General features: G+C 37.0%; 2 long non-coding RNA genes across 7 annotated transcripts in view; one reads left to right on the top strand and one right to left on the bottom strand.

Annotated features, from left to right (window-relative positions):
- Positions 1-10,404, bottom strand: part of LOC147836417 (uncharacterized) — a 36,552-nt gene extending 26,148 nt beyond the window's left edge. For 4 of the 6 annotated variants that reach the window (XR_015493848.1, XR_015493849.1, XR_015493847.1 and 1 more), the window contains exons 1-2: positions 10,298-10,404; positions 781-851 (exon numbers count right to left, since the gene is read on the bottom strand). This is a non-coding gene — a long non-coding RNA (uncharacterized LOC147836417). Of the gene's footprint in view, positions 1-780; positions 852-1,184; positions 1,286-10,297 lie in introns of all 6 variants that reach the window. The other 2 variants (XR_015493852.1, XR_015493851.1) reach the window with 1 other exon arrangement.
- The window catches only part of LOC137490673 (uncharacterized), a 202,150-nt gene that overhangs the window by 68,559 nt on the left and 118,498 nt on the right, over positions 1-15,093 (top strand). The gene's annotated exons all lie outside the window — the stretch shown is intronic.

The raw sequence follows: 15,093 nt of genomic DNA, 5'->3' as shown, positions 1-15,093 counted from the left end.
CACATGAATTATCAACAGAAACCCGAGCGAGAAGCAAAAGAGCAAGACCTGAGGAGGGAATGGAGAGAATCTACTGACAGGGTGGAATTGTTTTCAATGGTTTAGGTGTGAGTGTCACATAATAGAGAGTGCAATAATAACTGCATGTGCTACATGAATGGATTCACACATTAGAGTAGTTCAGAAAGCTGACAAAGGAAATATAATGCAGGGATCAAAAATAGAGAGCAACCAACAATTTACTAAATGTCAAGATCACTGATTAGTCATAATCTAAGTTAATCAAACATGAGTAAAAGATGATTTTTAAAGCATTTTAATGAGTTACATATATATTCTGAAACACAGAATAAAAGACATAAATGAGATTTAAAAATGAAATCTCATCTAAATTACAAAACACTAACAGATTCCTCTGTGAAATCCAAATTGATATTGTTTATTTTGCTAGCACACATTGTTGTTCTTTGGATGAACAGCTATTTAGTGCAAGTTATACTGAAAAAAAAAAATGTTTTCGTAATCTTTAATCAAAGTCTGGCTATTTGCTTGCATGTTTGGAGTGGCAGTCTGTCTCTGTTGATGTCATTTTGATGTCTTACCGTTAGTTTGCTATGAGTGAATAATACACAAAAGAAAGCTCCAAACTATACTCAATAATCCTTTTTGTTGGAGGTACATCAACAAACTGAAATAAAAATTTCAGCAACTCTTGCTTTATAAAAACTATTTATTTGGCAAAATTCTATTTAAGACAACAACTTTACTGTTTTCACTGACCTTTAAAGATGGAGAGCCATTCTAAAGTGATTGAAATCCTTTGACAGCAGGTTGATGAAGGGATTTCAGCCCTAGGATAGAATATTAGAATATACAGTAAATAAAATATTGCATCTCTACAATGTCATTAACTCAATAGTGTCCCACAACAATCTGATCATCAATGAAAAAACATGCATGAGAGAATAGGATAAACTAAAGTATCTTTTTAGTTAAATTGCTCACCAGTTGCAGATATTTTAAAATATAGTGTCTCAAAGTTTAGGAGAATTTGTACTGAAAAAACTGGACTAGACTAAGCTGAGAAGCATGTTGTGTGGACAGAGAACTGGTCCAAAGTTTACTTGACTGATGAAAGCAAATGGGAATATTATGTTCATCATCAAACTGAGAAAACACTGTACCCAAAGTGATCAATGAAGTCCAAAGTCAAAAGTGAAGGAAGAAGGGCCATGGTTTAGGGTATGTTTTCTAGAGGTTGTCCTCTTGGTTTCATCAAGGTTGCCTACAGTATAGAGTTTTACGACAGAATAAATGCAAATGTTTAGCTGAAGCTTAGCTGCAGTCTTTGCCAAATCCTCCAGTATTGTCAGGCGGGACAATGACTCCCATCACACAGCAAAATGGGTAAAGCAGTTCCTTAAACGTGAACAGGTTGAAATAACTAAATGGCAGCCCAGAGGCCTGATCGTAAAGGTGCAGTATGTGATTATCTTCAGAAAATTTTTGTCTTGCTTGTTGAAAGTCTCTTCAAAATCCACTACTAATGATTAAAGTAAATTATGTAAATGTATTTATATGTATTTTTATGTCCCGTGTGAGGCATAAAACTAAAAAAGTTAATCCATATAAATATTGTCGGGCCGATAATTCCCATAAAGTAGCCCGAACTCTGTCAGCAAATGTAGATTTGAACAAATGCGGAATTAAAACTTTTTAAAATCCTGTATGAATACTGGAGTTACTTTTGCACGCTGGAGGAATTATGACACCATGGCTGAAGTATTTTTTTTAGGCAGGTAATGTTCTGTTTTAAAACTCTTTAAGTCACACAAAGCCAATTGTGTTGCGTTTGTTTACGAAAGGGTTGTATGTATGCAGGGAAGTGTTGTTCAGCCACTGAAATCTTTCGGAGAACGATTGATGCGACGATTTTCAATTTCATAAGGTACCTTTAGTTTACAGCATTGATAATGTAGATTTTTATTTAGTTTAACAACAAAACATAAGTAAATAGAGCTATTCCACCTAGCCCACTTTACTAAGGTAAAGTTGGTTATATATTCACATTGGTTAATCTTTGACAACCTGTGATGCGCTCCCTATATTGCTACTTTGAATATTCAGTCTGAAACAGCATGTAAACATGGCTTAGTAATAAGTGTAATTCCTGCAGCCCGTCGGCCAATCACTAAGCAGTCACTTATTACTCCTATACAGTAGTGTTAGAGAGTGAGACAAGTTTTGCTTGCTACACAACTAAAAACGTGCTAGGTATAATACAGTTTTTCGTTCAGAATTGTAGCATTTTAAAGTACTATAAAGTTTTCTAACTAGAAAATGACATGTTTTATTCTAGTGGTTCTATGTCCTCTTTAATGTGCATGTTCGCGAGTTTAGGAGACTTTTAATCTTTCCATAAAATAAATAATCTTGGTTATTTTGCAAAACACTGTTCTGCTAGCAAGCATAGTATACACAATGTATACATATACACAATGCATAGTATACACAAATGACAATCTTTGAAATATTGAACAATGAATATTACATTACTTTAGAAAAATTTATTCTGATCTGTAGCATAGATATTTCACATTCAACAGCAAGACTTAAATGCCATCAGGCTGATAGTTTATCCAGGCTGGATAAACTTTCCACGTGTGGGTTTATCATCCAGCCCCTAATCCCAACCTATGATTTGCTCTAAAATGCAGGCCTACACTGACTGCCAAAAACTGAAATCCGTTGAGATCAAAAAGTGTAAACATTGCTAAGCCTGCGTATACATGAGAATATTCTGTGTAGATTTATTTTTAGACCATAAAAAATCTGACCATTACCCTACATTCCCATGATGAAACAATTTTCTCCACATTTGAGCAGCCAAAATGAGCATTATCAAGGACTGGATCAAACCTGATTTTATAATGCATTTTTGTCAATCTAATCAAAAATGAACAACAAGCAACTAATAAATGGGGTCAAAAGGTTTTCTAAGTCTGTCTTCATTTGACCACATTCAGAGTGTGAAAAAAGTATTATTTATACAGGTACATTTGACCAGTGTAAAACAGTATAATGCCTTGTTTTAATCCACAATACACATAGATATACACATATACACATATATCTGTGATCGGGAGTTTTCCTGGATGTTAGTATGCGTTTTTATTTTTTTAATATGAAAATTTTTATTTGACATCACTTTTCTACATTGATGGATCACTTATCGCACAGGCATTCCTGACAAAAAGCTTGTGTTTGTGTGTATGGAAATGTACTATTCACTCTCCCTGTTAAATTTGATCTAATCATGTGCTGAAACACATGGGAAATGGGAGCGATTAGTTTGTGAATGAATCTCCGTTATGAACGACTCTTTCGCTAGCCAACAATAATACAAGTTTCTGGCAGCGCAGCATCTCTTTGTCATATTTCTTTTGCATTGTTTGCTGATTTATTCAACAAAACTAGCATAAACCGAGTGTTTAGTGCGAGTTGGTGCTACTTTGCCTTATGGTGAATGCAGTAAGTGACTATAGCTATTATTATCAATAACATGACCTGTTTAGCACAAATTTCAAAACATACAAAAACGTAAAAAAAACTTAATCCTATGAAATGTTCTGCCTTTGTGCTTTGTTTTCTTTGTTTGCTCGTTACTACACTCGTAGACAGCGCTTAAGTCCAGCATCTTCACGTAATAACACTGTCTTGACTAGTGCGGTTGAATGACATTTGTCCTGGGAGCACTGTACCAATGTGGCGGCACTAGAGACGCATGCTCAAGGTCCCTATGCGATATCTAGTGTATATATCTATGTCACAAATTGAGGAGCGGGGAAAGGAGGCGGAGTGGCGTGACAACGCGGGGAATCCTTCACAAACTGAGGAGCGATCACAAACCGAAAGTGGCGAGAGCGTCAAAGTAGCCAGAAGTCATTCATTTTTTAACGAGAACCAGCGGCGAGAAACAGTGGGGCGTCTTCATTGGCTATGACGCGGTTCGGTGGCAAGCAATCAGAATGAAGTAGTCCACCACTTGAGCGAAGTTCAGAGAACACAGACCTGTAAACTTTGGTTCCGACCACAGTTGTTCCCAAGAGTTTGATTATTGCGGTTCCTGGATTTTCAATTATTAAAAATCGCGACGACGTGGGGCCCCCTAATCACGCGGGGCCCCCCCCCGCAGTGCGTGCCCTGCGGGCCCGTCCGCTACGCCACTGTGCTCAAAACAGAGAAGGAGCCCTCACTGTATTACAGCGGTGAAGATGGAGGTGATGCCTGAGATGTGCCTAAATAGAACAAAACATATAAAGAGCAATTAACCTCATCTGTAGTATATCTATAGATATATCAAATACCACATCATCAACCATCAGTAACAATTTATCAAAATATTTTTAGTTAAATTCATACATTTTCTTTTCGGCTTAGTCCTTTTATTAATCCGGGGTCGCCACAGCAGAATGAATTTATCCAGCACATTTTACACAGCGGATGCCCTTCCAGCCGCAACCCATCACTGGGAAACATCCACACACACATTCACACACACACTCGTACACTACAGACAATTTAACCAACCCAATTCACCTGTATCGCATGTCTTTGGACTGTGGGGGAAACCGGAGCACCCGGAGGAAACCCACGCGAATGCAGGGAGAACATGCAAACTCCACACAAAAACGCCAACTGAGCCGAGGATCGAACCAGCAGCCTTCTTGCTGTAAGGTGACAGCACTACCTACTGCACCACTGCATCGCCTTTAGTTAAACTATCGAACATTAATAATTAATAAATTCATTTTCTTTTCAGCTTAGACCCTTTATTAATCAGGGGTCGCCACAGCGGAATGAAACGCCAACTTATCTTAACCAGCAACCTTCTTGCTATTAAGGTGACAGCGCTACACACTACGCACCCCTGAACATTAATAATGACAAATACATTTGTTATCATGTTTGTAATATTGGTAACATGTTACTCTGGTAATCTATTTAATAAAGAACTTTTCTCTCTAAATGATGTTAAAAAGCAACATGTTACATTTTTAGTTGACCAAATTATAAATACTCCACCTAGCACATGTTATTGGTTACTCAAATCATTACATCAATTGTAAATTTGACCTTCAAAAATGATTTAATCAAAATCAGCAGCCTATAATTTGATGCATTTCTCGCGATTTTTATACAGCACCTTAATTATCATTTTGCTGTCAACAGCATGTGGCTAGAGAAAATGCGACATACAGTGGAGCTTTTATTAGATATCCTTAAACATCTTAAATATGTAGTTTAATTTACAGAATAACTTTCAGATTGCTTATATTACAGTTAAATCTGCTCTTCCAGAAAAAAACGTACCTTCTGAAATGAAGTTGTCTATTTAAAGGGCCATGAAACCCCCTCGTTTCAGCAGGGTGTTTTCACACCTCTACTTTGGAAAAAGTCAGAAAAGTGGGCGTGTCCAGCTCTGTTTAGGGGGGAGTGTCGGAGGAAGAAAAGTGGGATGGTGTGGGAGTGTCTATTTGGGCACGCGCGAGTTTCAGAGTCAAAATACACACACACACACACACACACACACACACACACACACACACACACACAGGAGAAAGTGATGGTTTTTAACCTACATGGACATCTGTAATCGAATTATTTGCCAAATTATTAAATGTTGGACTTTAACTGCAGTTTGGCTCTTTCATTCAGGGAATTCATTCATGTCCCTCGCGACAAACGAGATATTTGATTCGAGGAGCTGCTCTAAGCGTGTATTTTCATGCAGTGTTTGATACCGCACGGCGAATGAGAGAAAAAAAAACATCAGCATTTCCCAGAAACTTAGATGCACACGACAGGTAGTGTCAGAAAGCAGCGCGTGTTATTGCGGTCACTAAATGCGGTAAAAACCCTACACGAGGTTAAAGTTTGGTTGTGGTGCTAACGTGTTTACACTCTGTGCAATAGTTTGTTAGATACGAACAAACTGAATAAACAAAGAGCACTGGTCGCTCACTTACCAAATCTGTAGAGACAGGACAATCACCAGCAACTAGAGCTGCATCTTTATGAAGAGAATACTACAAACGAATCCAGATCTCAGCGTTTGCAGATGAGAACAGCTCTCAGGTAAACAATAATCCTCCTTAGACACGTAAATTATTGTCGCGCGTCGCGTACACTGTTAATCCACACGTGACTCTGAGCTCTCACAGAGAGAAAATGAAAACGAAACTTAACTGCAGCAAACTATAAAAGCAACACTTCACGCTTGTTTTGCCAACACAACGTGGCGTCTCTGTCCTGAAAACACGGTGATAGTAATGAATATTAATGAAGTTGCACAATAGAGCGCGCTGATTGGTTTGAACCAAGCCTTACTCATGCATTAATGCATCACACTGTAAGACGCAATAAGACTCACTCTGGCACAGACACCCAGTCTGCACGCTGGAATACACGCTATTATGTCATGACCGTGACGCAGCTTCAAAAATTCGTTTCAAACCGGAAGTACGAATTTGCTTGAAATAATGCAAAAACAACCAATTTACACTTTTTAGTGAAATATAGGTGTCTTAATAGTGTTTTTAGCAGTGTGGGACACATATACGACTGTCAACAGCTCAAAAAATGTGTTTTGGTGTTTCGTGACCCTTTAAATGTTCTTTTACGGCTAGAAAGGCTTCTAGTGGTACATACTGCCATATTTGTCAACATTGGGATGTAGATTTTTCGGTTGATTACGTTAAATAACTTAACAGGCTTTATAAATGCACAGATCTATAATGAAAGCATTTGATTGATTTCCTAACTATTTATGCTCATTTAAAAAAACCTATCAAGATCAACATGTACATATGTGTATATTTCTGTTCAAACAAGCACCCAAAACTCAAATTGTCCATTTTTACTGAGCTTCAAATCGCGTGTACAGAATCCGTTTGGGAAACAGCGTCTATTTATCACTTAGAAGCGTCCATAGATATATACATTAGATGTCGCCTACCATGCTGTAGTCTATTAGAAGCAATGTGTCAACAAAGCCGCCATTTTAGTATAGGGTAGCGCTCCTTTAAAATGTATGCGGGACCAAGGTGCAGTGCAGGACTGTGGCCATCCAGAGCCAGAAATATACACATTATAGACATATATCTATGATCGGGAGTTTTCCCGGTTGTCAATATGCATTTTTTATTTTTTTTTAATTACGAAAATTATAATTTTACATAATTTTTCCACATTGATGGATGTGACCGCACGGGCATTGCTGATGAAGAGCATGTGTTTGTGTGCATGGAAATGTACTATTCTCCCTCCCTGTTTAATTTGATCTAATCCCAGTCCTGAAACACATCCCTTCTCCTGCTTTCACTTCTACTGACGGAGGGAGCAGTTTGTTTGTCAATATGAACGACTAGTTCCCATAGCCGACAATAATACAAGTTTCTGGCACCGCAGCAACTTGTCATATTTCATAACTTTGTTTGCTTATTTTATTCAACAAAACTAGTATACGCCTGGTATTTAGTGCGAGTTGGTGCTCCTTTGCCTTATAGTGAATGCAGTGACTGTATTATCATCAATAAGATTACTTGTTAAGCACAAAAGTTCATAACATATAAAAACGCAAAAAACAAAATCTTACCTATGAAATGTGATAGGCTAGCTTTGGGCTTCGTTTTATTTGTTTGATCATTACTACACAGCGCTAGTGTCGAGTCCAGCATCTTCAGATGGGCACACTGTCTTGACCAGTGCGGTTGAATGACATTTGTCCTGGGAGCACTGGACAAATGTGGAGGTGATATTTACGCATGCTCAGGGTCCGTATGCGACATCTAGAGTATATAGGTGCATTCGACTTCATGCAGCGCTGCGCAGATCGATCGAAATCTGTCTTAAAGTGGTGCATGCTGGTTAGAAATCTTGTCCGGATTGATGCTGCACCGACGGCACGTGACTGTCACATGTGGCATCAAAGTACCGCGACAGCGCTCCGAGATCAGACGGCAGACTCAGGCTGTTTCTCAATTGCAAGAACGCAGAGAACGGACTTGCGTTCTTGTGGAGACCAGTCTTGCCAGGTGTCCTTGGAAGAACAAACTCAGGAGACCGCTAGGGCAGAGAACGATTCCTTTGAGAACTGAGATGCTGCGTTCTTCCTGATGCTCACATGACCTTCACGCGTTTTAAATGGAAATTATTTAAACATTACAGCACTCATACAACGATTTATTGTTTTTCCCCTTTTCAAAATATATACTTTGCATAAAAACATTATAAATATATGTTGTACAATATAAATAAAACAGATTTTAATACGAATTTCAGCAAACAAACACCCTTAATGTGTTTATTCCTTTATTAAGATATTCATGTTGATGTTTACTTTCACCGTTTCATTTAGGGAAACTCCTGAGGTAAATAAGTGATATCTCTGAACTTTAATAATAAATCTAAAAAAAAAGCTGCACTTCCCACATCCAGTCGCAATGACTTCTGGGACTTCCAGAGCGAGTTTGGTGCTCAAGTCTGCATCAGTGCGTCCTCGATATCAAGATCACATTCGGGAAGTTTCACGCGTCCTCCGTACATGCGGTCCAGAGTATTGGAACTGAACTTAGGCAGCTGATGATGACGTTGCACGAAAACACAAGGACGCAAGACCGCTGAAGAACGCATATTTAGAAACAGCCTCAGACCGTGCAGCTCCTGAAGAGCGACTGCAGGAGCTCTGATGACGACACCGATATTACACGATTGGCCGAGTTCACCACTTGACAACAAACACGTGTATTTCGGGTTTATAATTGGACAAATTCTGATTCAAAAGTTTCAAAACAAACAAATCACTTTCCACACCCTCTCTATCTTGCACACATCTTGCTTATTAAAAGACTACAAATATTTTACTGCAGTAATCATCTTTTGTTAAATAATCTGGTTATAAAGGTTAGTTTGTTTGCACAGGTTTATTTTTAACTTTTTTATACAGACTATTTACTGCATTCATCTCCATGAATGATTTAAATGATATATTTTAGTGTATGTTTTAGTGAATAACCTAAATATGAACTCAAATAAGTCTTACAGACTTGAAATAAAATAATAATCATCATTGATCCTGCCACCCTAAAGCTCTCTTAACAAATTAAATTAAATAACTATTTTATTAAATGATTATAAAATGGTTGTATAATCATAATATAAATATATATTTTATTTTCTGTCCAGCAGTTTATAGACTACCTGCTCTTTCTGGGAAACTTCCACATAGCTCACTTATTTTACCTTTTGTTCTTTTCAACACAATCTTTTTGGATTAAAATGCTTTTTTGAAAATGCATTCATTATCCAAAATAATCTCATTTATTAAGACCAAATCAAAACACCTTGTTTTGCTTTTTACTCCTACAATTTATGCTTATTGCTTTGTAGTTAATAGACCTGTTCGTTTTTATGTTTATGTTAACCTCTCATTTCCTCTTATTTCTCTCATGCATTTGTTATTTATTTTATTCATAATTCTCCCTTATTGTTTAAAAAGGAACTATAGTTTGTAGAGACTGTATTCTGTTTTGATTGTAAATGTTTTGTTGTTATATATATATATATATATATATATATATATATATATATATATATATATATATATATATATATATATATATATTATGACGCCATGTGATCTGTCATCATGACTGCAGCAACTTTGAGTCCCGAAGTGTCCAGCTGTCCGTCTTGACGGCCCTGTTTTCAACTCCGCCCCCGCCTGCGCTTTATGTCGAACGCACCTTATATCTATGTGGAGCGTCTCACAGATCACGCACCGCTACATCAACTGACTGTATTGAGGATTGCAGTGCCAAAAGTGCCTGTAATAGTAAGGAAGTGAATCGTGCCATATTTATAATTTTTTCAAAATGTTTTAAGCCTAAACAAAAAGAAAGCATTGAACAGATTTACATTTGAGCAAGAGGAGCAGGCGCCCCTGCTGGTTTGGCGGTAAGGGTGGGAAGATCATGTTTGTCACTTTCATAGAAAATAAGGGAAAACACTGGAAAATACCTTAACGTATTATAGCGGGATAGAAGTGTAAACTACGGGAGAATCCCGATAAAAACGTGAGGGTTGACAGGTAATATTATAGAGAAATGTATGCATTTACAAAATCAAAGTTATGTTGGAGGCTGCACCGTGCTGTTCGTTTTTATGTCGAAATTTCTGAGACTTGCACTTGGTTAAACTTAAACACAACTTACAAAACACAGAATTAACTACTCACCATATCTTTATTGAAGGAAAATTCGTCTGAATGTGGCGTTTCGTCGGACATCAGCCATTGCTGCGCTGGAATTTGAATCTGCTTCAACCAACGACTCTCACGCGCATGCGCACACGCGCTTTTTTTTTTTTTTTTTTTTTTTGCTGCAAGGTTAGTTCGCCAAACACAAATATTTCTCTTCTGTTTGATAAATTGGCAGAGCACAAATTAATGTTTGGTGAATATTTTTAATTTTGTCTTCAGATCACAGACTAAAATGAATACACTGGATTTATTTTTTTTTTGTCATTTGTTGAGTCAATATTTAATTGTCAGTTTCCACATTTTTTCAAAAAGTAAATTTTTACAGTCTAATTTAATTTGATACAGTCTAATAGTAAAATAAAATAATGCAAATATATAATCCAACAAAAAAGTATCCGGAATTTAGTTAAATAATACTAGATTGCAACAAAAATTATAAAAATTAATTACAAAAATAAAGTAAATATTGAAATAAATAAATAAACGAGGACAATATGTTATGTTTATTTAAGTTTTTTATATTGTTGTGGGTTCTAGACCCAGTTATGACAAAGAAAATAATAATTATTACGATATCTGCTTACCCTTATCTACTAGCTTATCTTTTATTCAAATTTAACTCAGTGTTCATGTTTCGGTATTACAGATTATATTTAATTTACACTATATTCACATATATATACTGTAAATAAGACACAAGTGTAATAGAGAATCAATAGAGATGAGCTCTTCTACTGCTCTGATTGACTTACTGCTGATCAAGTGTTGTTTACATTTAAACAAGTTCAATATTCTGTCACCACGGCAACTTGAGTTTACACTAGAAATCAACACAACTCTCTGAATCTGATCACTCAAGCTCTTTCAACTCTCCAGTTTGACAAGTTTTATCAGATTTGGAAAGTTAATCTTCATGGAGCAACGGCGCCTGAGAAGGACCAGGACTCTTCCAGCCCACCTGAAAGACTTCTGGCTGGAGGGTGTCTCATCTGTTCGGGATCCTGGAGCTGTGGTCAGGTTAGATCACACTTACAGCTGTATCTCTGGCCCAGGTTTGAAGGAGCAGCACCTGGAGAACGCGGCTGTCCTTCCACCACTCCGTCCAGCATCCCCAGAGTCTTCAGTGGACGTGAGACAGCAGGAGGAGCCGCTCTCCATTCACGGTTACAGTGTTCAGGCCTACCAGAACATCTACCGTTCTGTGGTTGAGCCCATGTTGAAGAACCGTCCCTACAGCCTACAACTGGGCCTAGAGATCAAGCAGCGGCTGTGGGAGGCGCTCAGGTGTCCTGTAATGGAGGAGACGGAGCAGGCTGATGGGCGAATCCTCATCACAGAGAGCAGATGTGGATTCAGACCAAACAGCATCGCTCCTCGAGTCCATGTGGACATCAGTGAAGAGCCACTGCCTGAGCCGCCCAGAAGAAAGAGGCCCAGACACTGAGTCTGCACAGTGTCCCAAACCACACTGCAGGCCTGTGTATGTATATAGTGTACATAGTTGTAGAGCAAGTTTACAGTGTTTCCTTTTCATGTTTTGTTTAATCAATTGGTTGCTTTTAATGATTGTTGGCGTTTACTTGTGGCTCTTGGTTTGCTTGGTGGTCTTTCCTGCATTGCTGCGTGGCGTTTAGGACGTTTCAGGTGGTTTTCTGAGCGGTTGTTCTCGTGTTGCTGGTCGGTCGCTGGACTCTTCTGAGAGTTTCGATGTGTTTAGTTAGTTTGCGGTCTCTGTTGGGTTAGGTTGGGTTAGGTTAGGTTAGGGTCCCTCACGTGGTTTGCAGCTTGACGTGCTGTGAGGGCTTGTGTGCATCAGTGATGTTGAGAGCTTCGCCACTGGTACTTCACAGATACCGGCAGGGTCACCCATAGTGGACAGGTCTCAGCTGAGATGCCCGACTAAGACAAACCAGCTGACTCTGGACAGCAGAAGATTTAGCTGTTCTTCAGCAGAAGAGTAACATCAGAATCACCTGAAGATGTGGAAGTCACAGGTGGATTTGTCGAAGCAACTATTCTAAATAAATAAATGAATAAACAAAATCAATAAAGTCATTCATTAATAAAAAAAAAAAAACGCATTTATTTTTTGCTTTTATTATGGTGAATTTCATCATGGTATATATATATACACACATACACTTTTAAACTTTGTGTTATTCTTGTGGTATAGATTATTATGAAATGAAAAATTAAGAAATTATGATTGTATATAAGTATTACCACAAATTGCTCAATAAAACTATAATAAAACTATAATATAATAAACCAAAATAATAATAATCATAATTATAATGAAAAATACATACAATAAATAAAACGAATATTAAAATAGTTTATTCAATATTTTGATTGATTATTTATAATTATGTATACATACTATAAATATATAAAATTCTATTCATGAGAACAGTTTTCATGGCCTTTATCAAATCTGATTTTACGATGCATTTTTGTCAATCTAATCACAAGTGAACAACAAGCAACTGATAAATGGGGTCAAAAAGATTCTGTCCTCATTTGACCACATCCAGAGAGTGAAAATCAAGCTATATAGGTACATTTGACAAGTACACAAATTTAAAATATAAGTAAATGCCTCATAATTATCTGGTTTTATTTAAAAAATTTTAAAAATCAAGGGGTTGTAAATAACACTAGTTCAGTAAAGGCCAGTGGGAGTTTTGTATATTTTGTAAATCATCCTATTGTAAAACAGCTTTGAATTGATTTTATCTGGTTCTAGAGTTAAAACAGGTAGTGTGCTACAAAACAGTGACAACATTTGCATTTAGAGGATATAAGCATTCAAAGCTTTAGGTTTGTCAACTTTAGCAAAATGAATCAACAAGTTATTTGACATCACCTCATACTTCAGTTTTTCATTAAATCTTCAGACCCAATTAAATGCTCTCTGATATTTTATACTTCCTTCAAGAAAATATGGCTAAAATTGATGATTTATTCATGTCAAAGAGTGTTCAAATCAAGGGTTCACACTTGAAAATATAAGAAAATAATAAAATGTAGTCAAACTGTGATGATCTGAACACAGTCAATTACAAATGAACTGTGTGCTCCGCCTCTTTAAAGTTAGTAGTATACAGAAAACTAGTTAAAATTAAATCTGTTACACACAATGTCCATTTGTATTTGGTTAATAATACATTTATAGGAATAGACAGTGTAAATATGATTTCCTTTGGGGTAAAATCTGCTTTCAATCTCATCAATCTCACGTGAACAACCGTTTTTTTTTTTTTTTACAGATAATAAACAAACATAAATGTATATGAAAAATAAAAGTCCTATCAGCAAAGAGATGACATCAAATATATAGCAACAATAAAAACAAGAAAACTGCACAACTCTCAAATCAAACCTAAACTCTTCTAAGCACCATTCCTCCCATCTCCCACCCCTCCCTGTTTAATGAGGCCTTCAATAAGTATGCAAAGATAAATCAAGACACAGATAAATAAATAATAAACCAATTGAAATAATTCAGTTATTTCTTTTCTTTTCGGCTTAGTCCCTTAGTCCCTTGGTCGCCACAGCGGAATGAACCATTAACTTATCCAGCACGTTTTACGCAGCGGATGCCCTTCCAGCTGCAACCCAACACTAGGAAACATTCATATACACTCATATACTACGGACAATTTAGCCTACCCAATTCACCTGTACTGCATGTCCTTGGACTGTGGGGGAGACCGGAGAACCTGGAGGAAACCCACATGAACACCGGGAGAACATGCAAACTCCACACAGAAACGCCAACTGACCCAGCTGAGGCTCGAACAAGTGACCTTCTTGCTGTGAGGTGTCAGCACTACCTACTGCACCACTGCCTTGCCCCGATTGAAATAATAATTATAGTAAATAAACTAATGGGTAAACATAGAAGAAAATATAAAGTTAATACTAAAGTCTCTCTTTTTCCTTTTTGAAATTCTAGTGAGCAGGCCCTGAAATGTTAAGGTTTTTAACGACAGACAGTATGGGACACCATGTTTTGTTAAAGAAGCTCAGTGATCCTTTAAAACACGAGTGCCAAATCCAGTTCCTGGAGGGCCGCAGCTCTGCACAGTTTAATTCCAACCCTAATTAAATACACCAGATCAAACTAATTAAGTCCTTCAGCTGTGTTTGAAACCAACAGGTAAGTGTGTTGAAGCAGGGTTGGAACTAAACTGTGCAGACCTGTGGCCCTCCCGGAACTGGATTTGACACCTGTGCTTTAAAACAATGTCTCAATGTCTGATGATGGAGGGGACATGTTTCCATTTGAGGAGAATTGCACACCTGGGGAGCAAGGTGGTAAAGGCAATGATGCAGCGTGTTGATGTTTGTGTAGTTGGGGTTGGAAAATAACCAAAAAGTGCAGTAAGAGGGTCAGGAGTGATGATTATATCGAACGCTTGAGAAAGAATTGAAAATATATTAGTATTTAATATAATATTATATGATGCTTTTGTCCAGTTCTGAAATCAATAAGACTTCAATATAATTTATTTCAAACTGATCATTTAATTACACAAGTTAATTGATTGACAAATCAAGGATCATGTGGTGCAGAAAACAAGATTAATGATAATAATTATACGTTATTTATTTAATAGTGATAATATGATAATTATAATATTATTCAAATAATTAAAGTATTGCTGACCCTAACTTTTGAAGGGTTGTATTCAATATTAGATTTGGGTTTCACCAAACATTTTTTTAGTTCTTTGCCAAATATATAGATTCTAATTATTGTTAAAAAA

Source organism: Danio rerio, chromosome 6, assembly GCF_052040795.2.
Source record: "Danio rerio strain M-AB ecotype USA chromosome 6, GRCz13ab, whole genome shotgun sequence".
NCBI classification, from domain to species: domain Eukaryota; kingdom Metazoa; phylum Chordata; class Actinopteri; order Cypriniformes; family Danionidae; genus Danio; species Danio rerio.
Note: the sequence above shows the minus strand (reverse complement) of the source record. Positions and strands in the feature narration are given on the sequence as shown.